The 6,633-nt window shown below is 41.1% G+C and overlaps 1 pseudogene; it reads right to left on the bottom strand.

Moving 5' to 3' along the window:
* Positions 1–219: 219 nt before the first annotated feature.
* On the bottom strand, positions 220–968 carry LOC123458722 (annotated as a pseudogene).
* Between the last annotated feature and the right edge of the window lie 5,665 nt (positions 969–6,633).

The raw sequence follows: 6,633 nt of genomic DNA, 5'->3' as shown, positions 1-6,633 counted from the left end.
TGTGTGACTATCAAGAAAATCCCATCCATGTCTGCAGATGTCTCAGTCTTCTCATACAACTGGAATATGTACAATACTTAGAACACTACTAGTTTAATACCTTTACTTTGGTTATCTGGCATGTGATAGCTGAGTGCCTGATTAATGTGACCCAGAGGGCCCCAGGATATTTCCTGAATTCTGTTTCTACCAAAGCAGCCATCCCTGTAATTGTTACTATTACTCATGGCAAAACATTTGAAGTGCTTTCATTGATGAGCTCCTCATGTCCTTCTGCTGCATCTTCTTCGCGTGGGCAGAGGCTGTCCAGTCAACGCCGCGGCCTTGATGGAAATCACAGAGGGTCCTCCGTTACGCAGGAGGGTGTGAGCACTCAGAGTTACAACCCGGGTTTGGTCAGCAAAGGTAACACCCACCGCTGCGGTGAGCATGCGGTATTTGTGCGCGTGTCCGGCATCTCCAAGCACCACAATGACGTTGCTCCTCCTGTTGGCCCGGTTAATGAGGTCCCGGCAGAGAGCCTTGGACCTGGATTGATGGGCATCTGGGCCTCGCCGCCCAGGATTGCTGCTGCCAGCTCGGAACGGACGGGGTTCTAGGCTCTGCACTCAGTGTTGTCACCTCCCACCGCGATAGAGACTCTCTTTTCCCCACGAACTGATTCTCCAGGGACCAGATTCTTGGTGACAAGGGCATCTTCTTTTCCATGACAAATGAAGACACCCTCATGCCGATGGGGCTCCACTGTCACATTCTTGCCAGACTGGTTTCCTTTTTTGCCTCCCCGGCCTCGGCCATGATTGCCTCCAGGCTGGAAGCCTCCACCTCTAAGTCTTCCACCTCCACCTCGGCCCCTGAAGCCTCCACCTCTACCTCGGCCTCCACGACCTCCCCCTCGACCACCTCGGTCACCAAAGCTCCCTCGGCCTCCAAAGCCACCCCCGGCGGGGGCTGAAACCTGGCTTCATGACGAGCCCCCGAACTCGCGCGCCACCAGACACTGCCGCGTCCCCAACTCCATGAGCCTCAGACCCATGTACTATTGACAACACTATAGAGTTAGATAGCGCCCTCATTCCACAGATGACAAAAACTATGGCATAGACACATTAAATAACTTACCTTTAGTTTCACTCATAGGTAGGAGAGCTAAGCTTCAAATCCAGGCATTTTGTCTGCAAAACCCATATGTTGACAGGCTATCAGTATCTAAACATTGTTGGATTTCCTGCATTGGTTTTAAAGACATTTGGTGTTGGGGGTTGGTAAGGTGGGGTTGAGAAGCAGCAGCATAGACAGATTGGGGTTTTTTGGAGGAAGTAATAGTAATGCCAGGTGTGGAAGTCTGAGAGGCATGCTATAGCAATGGCTGTGGACAGCTAAAAGTGCAGACTCAGAAACAAGGGTAGCCCATGTCACAGGGAAAAGCTTACATTATGGGCAAAGCAGAGAATTAGTCCATCTGGTCAGTGACAGACACTGAGTGTCCCGTCTGTATACCTAGACATGCATGGGAGACTAGAGGGTGGCCTGTCATGCTAGTCACTTCAGTCACTGGGCACATATATAATGAATGACTCTTCTGTAGATGGATGATAGCTTGCGACAGACATGTAGAGATGATCAAGGTTTATGACTTATATCAGAAAGTGTGATAATCATAGTGCATTCCTGAGTCAGGGATGTTTCAGTCTTAGTTTCCATATCATTTTCCATTTCACTTGCCAAAGGCCAATTTTAAAATCAGAAAAGGAGGACTTAATTAGGTCACATAATGGTTTTGGATGAATATCAGTAAATTCAAACGTTAGTGAATGCCTTGAAGGTCAGAAAGTCAGTGCCTGTTAGAACAAGAGAAGAAGGGAATTCCCAAGGTCTTGGCAGCAAATATGTGTGGCTATCTGGAGCAGATAGCAGCTCTGGAGTTTGGAGCATCCTGTGTCCTGTGTTAAAGCATGAATGTTGCCTAGAAAGGAGAGTGGGGATAGCAGAATAATTAGCATCCACACCAGGGAGACATGAGTTGGTATCTGGAAAGCAACAGAAGTGATAGAAGCTATTCTTTGGGTTGTCTCTGTTTGTTCCTGGACGTCTCTTTCTGAGAGCCAGAACATCATAAGAAAATTTGCTGATAAAGAGCTATTAGAGAGAGCCAAACACCCAATACAAGGCTTGAATTTGAAAGTCTTTAAATCTACTCAGAATGTGCATCAAGTAAGTAGTGCACTAGTAACTACACTGAAAAATTTTGAAACCTAGGAAATCCAAAAATGAACAAGACTAATACTCCCCTTGCAATTGCACACCCTCATATACAATCTGGCAGAAGATTGGGACATCCCTAATATGAGAGAATCCTGGCATATGCCTTCCAAATATAAAGCAGTTGTGATGAAGTTGTGAGAACACTCACTGTTGGCACAGTACCAAGATAAAGAGAGTGGTAGCCATATGGCACCAAGTAATGTGTTTCCTGATGTATTTACCTCTGGGGCTTACATTTTCAGAGATAAATTAGAGCAGTAAGATGGAAAATGAGCAGAATGATCATGGACTTGGAAACAATATTGCAAGGAAGCGTAGTGGTCTCAAGAGAAATAAAGGAAGAAATTATGTGATTCTATGTTTGAAGGACTATCATATGAAGGAAAGAATAGACTTGTGATATGTTAATCTATGGGACTATATAGTCAAAGTTTTGGAGGGGCAGGCTTATGCCAATTATTGACAAGAATTATCAAATAATTAAGCTTTTCAAATATGGCATGAGCACCTTTGAAATAATAGGGTGAAAATTAGCAAAGAAAAGCTGCTGTGGGTGTCACAGGGATGCACTATCTCCAGTGGCTGGAAATTTGGACTAGGTTGTTTTATATGGTTCTAAAATTAGGGCCTTTTCTCTTGAACTACTTAACTCTGGTATATAGTTGGAAAGTGAAAATGGCACTTGGGGGCTGGAGAGATGGCTTAGCGGTTAAGGAGCTTGCCTGAAAAGCCAAAGGACCCAGGTGTGACTCTCCAGGACCTATGTAAGCCAGAGGCACAAGGGGGCACATGCATCTGGAGTTCGTTTGTAGTGGCTGCAGGCCCTGCCATGCCCATTCTCTCTCTTCCTTCCTCTCTCTCTCTCTCTCTCAATTATATAAATAAAATATATTTTTTTTAAAAAAGAAAATGGCACTTGGAAATTCCCTTAGTCTTCCTCCTTCACTTTAAAGATATAGCCATGCGTGAACAAATTTACCTACAAGTTGTTATAATAATTACTTAGAAAATATGACTGTGGTTTACCAAATGGTCTTTTCTGATTGCTTTTCAAAGGGAGTGGTCTGAACGTGAATCAGCTGACTTCACTTGAAACCCGAGGTACTTCGCTGAAGAAAGGGAGAATGATTTTACTACAGGAGAATAAGATTTTTAACTATTCATTGGTTGGAGGGCATTCTTATTCCTTTGAAAGGGCATTACCAAATAAATTTTCTTTTTAATTTTTTTAGTTTGCATATACAATAATACTTTTAGTGACATTTTAATACATCTATCATTGGACTTAATTCATATTTACCCTGTATAACTCTCCCCTAACTACTATTGCTCACCTTCCTCCCACTAACTAGCCCTCCTCCTGCTTGTAAGTCATATACATTTATGCAATCTATAATCCATATAATCAATAATATGTGACATTTCTATTCTGCCATTACTTATTTTTTTGCTATTCCCTCTCTACTTAGCCCCTGTTTCCCTCCATATATTCCCTCTTCTACTTGCATGTCCCATACAATACATATGCTGCAATGTTGGGGATCAAACCCAGGGCCTAACACATTTGATACAAGCATACTACCACTGAGCTAAAATACATATCCCAGACCATTGCACTTTTTGAAAAATTTGAAACTGCATCTTGCAAAATTATTCAAGTTCATCTTTAACTCACTCTGTAGTCCAGGAAGACCTTGAACATGTCATTATCCTACCTTAGCCTCCTGGATATTTGAGATTACAAGCTTGTTTCTCCATGTCCAAAATTAGATAGGTAGATGATAGGTAGATAGATGATAGATAGACAGACAGAAAAGATAGGTAGATGATAGATAGATAGATGATAGAAGATAGATATCTGTACATGAGAGAAAATATGCAACAGACAGTGAGATAAAGAGAATTTAAAGGGGATAGGCATTATTAATTCAGAGATTTTGATGAGTGTAGCCTCATTATCTTGGTCTCCATAGGGTTCTGACTTGGTTCCTAGTTCCAATTATGGGTTCCTTTCCACTAAGCAGATCTCATACCCAATCATACCCAATCAAAGAGCCATTGGCTAGCCACCTAGGCTGTGTGACCCTATTGCACACATGTGTACTTCTTTTAGGTTGGTTGTTTTCATAGAGCAGTGTTCTCTGCTTGCTCAAGACATTGTTGGCCATTTCCCTTAGCAGCTCATGTAGTGCTCTTCTGCATTATTCAAGCTAATCTTTTGGGAAGTGACTTCTTTTCAGATTTAGCTGGATCTCTCGATGTCCTACATTAGCAGCATGTGGTATCTTCAATAATAGGGTCTTACCTTTTACCTCAGGTGGGTAATCAAGTGCTTTGACAGAAGACTGTATTGTTTTAGGGACCTCATAAGTCTCTTCAGTCAACAGCTTAATGTGGATTGTAACCAATTTCTGGTACTAGAAGTTGCAAGACAAAGCCAAATGTTTCAGGCTTAAGCTTTATCCCACCCTCTCCAGGGCTCTTCTTACCAGGCAATCCCTTCATGCTTCTATTGAAGGTTACATCTTTTTTTTTTTTAGTTTTTTTTAGTTTTTTGAGGTAGGGTCTCCCCCTAGCCCAGGCTGACCTAGAATTCACTATGTAGTTTCAGGATGGCCTTGAACTCACAGTGATCCTCCTATCTCTGCCTCCCGAGTGCTGGGATTAAAGGTGTGCACCACCAAACCTGGCTCTGAAGGTTGCATCTTTTAGTCCACTATCCAAGAGGAAGGTTTCTATGATAACAATTCATTTTGGATTTGGTTTTGTTTATATATCCCCCCTATCTCTCATTTCCCACCCTCACACCCTTCCATCTCTCTTCTCTATCCTCTGAACTGTCTGTCAGGTATGCCTGCAACCTAAGCTGTACCAATTTAGGAATGGCAGATGAGAGAGTACATACAGCATTTGTCTTTCTGCACCTGTGTGAGTTTGCTTAGTATGATCTGTTCCAAGTCCATCTATTTTCTGACAAATTTCATTATATCACTTTTCCTTAGTGCTGAGTAAAATTCCATTGTGTATATGTACCACATCCTCATTGTCCATTCATCAAACTATGAGCATATGTAATTTTCAACTAACATCATGACCTACAGATCCATCCATGTTCCTATAAAAGCATAGTCTCATGCTTCTTTGTGACTAAGACTCCATAACATAATGTAGCACATCTTTATTCAAGTCTTTTGATGACTTCTATTGATTTCACATTAGCATGGTTGTGTAGGTATCTCTATGTGTGCTGACTTAGATTCCTGTGTGGTCCAGTCAGAATGGCTGTCATCAAAACAACATAATTTTTAAATATTCCTTGGCACTGGAGCACTTAAAGCTCTTCCAGACCCTATGCTTACTTCTCCATCAGTATTTCAAATTTTGTAACAAGACACTATATAAGAATTCAGGTCTATGTTTTTAAAATGTTATAAATGACATATTTGTTGTTTAGGAAGATTTTAGATTTAACTGTCTTCAAATGTTCTATACATATCCACTCATTTACATACTCAGACAATATTGTTATCATACTCTATCGGGGAGTACATACATTAATGGTCAGGAAAATGTCCAACTTTCATGGAACATAGCTCCTTAATGAGTGGAGACAAACCAAGAAGAAAAGTACTATGCAGTCACCACCAAAAGACTGAGTGAATAGATAGATAAATTAGTATAGCTGTCTGCAAGTGCTATGTAACAGTAAATATGATAGTGACTGTGTAGAACTAATGAAGACTGACTAATGTAGAACAGGTTCTCAAATTTTCTGAAAAAGATAATGTTTGATTTGAAATATGAATTATGAAAGAAGGACAAGGCATGCACAAATAGGAAATGATCCTTACAAGCAGGGACTCTGTAGTTAAGAAGGAAACACTGCTAAAGAGCAAGGGAACCATGACAACCTGAAGCTAGTGGACATGAATGAAAATGGAGTGGGGGTTGAGAAGATTGTGGCATATGTAAGCCCAGATCATGGATATTGTTGTATGCCAGAGAAACAAATTTGGATTTTATTCCAAATACAATATAAAATTATTGAAGATTTTTAAGGACAGAAGTAGAAAAGAACTTGAAAGAATTTGTTGGCTTCATCTAGCAAGTGCATTAGAATGAAGTGAAAACTAGGAGACAGGTAACTTGACTATAATTTAACACAGACATTTCAAAACTTTATTATCACACTGAGAGAACCGAAGAGGAAGGAGACACAAGGAGACTCAAGAGTTATGGTGCTTTGAGCCCCTCAGTACTTTATGCTACCTATTTGAATTAAAAGGTGGTTTTTGTGTTCTGGCCTATATTAGTTTCAGATCCTCTACCCTCTTTATGAAGCCCTGAGCTTTATAATACAATGTATAC

The sequence above is a fragment of the Jaculus jaculus genome, chromosome 1 (assembly GCF_020740685.1).
Source record: "Jaculus jaculus isolate mJacJac1 chromosome 1, mJacJac1.mat.Y.cur, whole genome shotgun sequence".
NCBI classification, from domain to species: Eukaryota; Metazoa; Chordata; class Mammalia; order Rodentia; family Dipodidae; genus Jaculus; species Jaculus jaculus.
The sequence above is the reverse complement of the archived record's forward strand: the minus strand, read 5'-3'. Positions and strand labels throughout refer to the sequence as shown.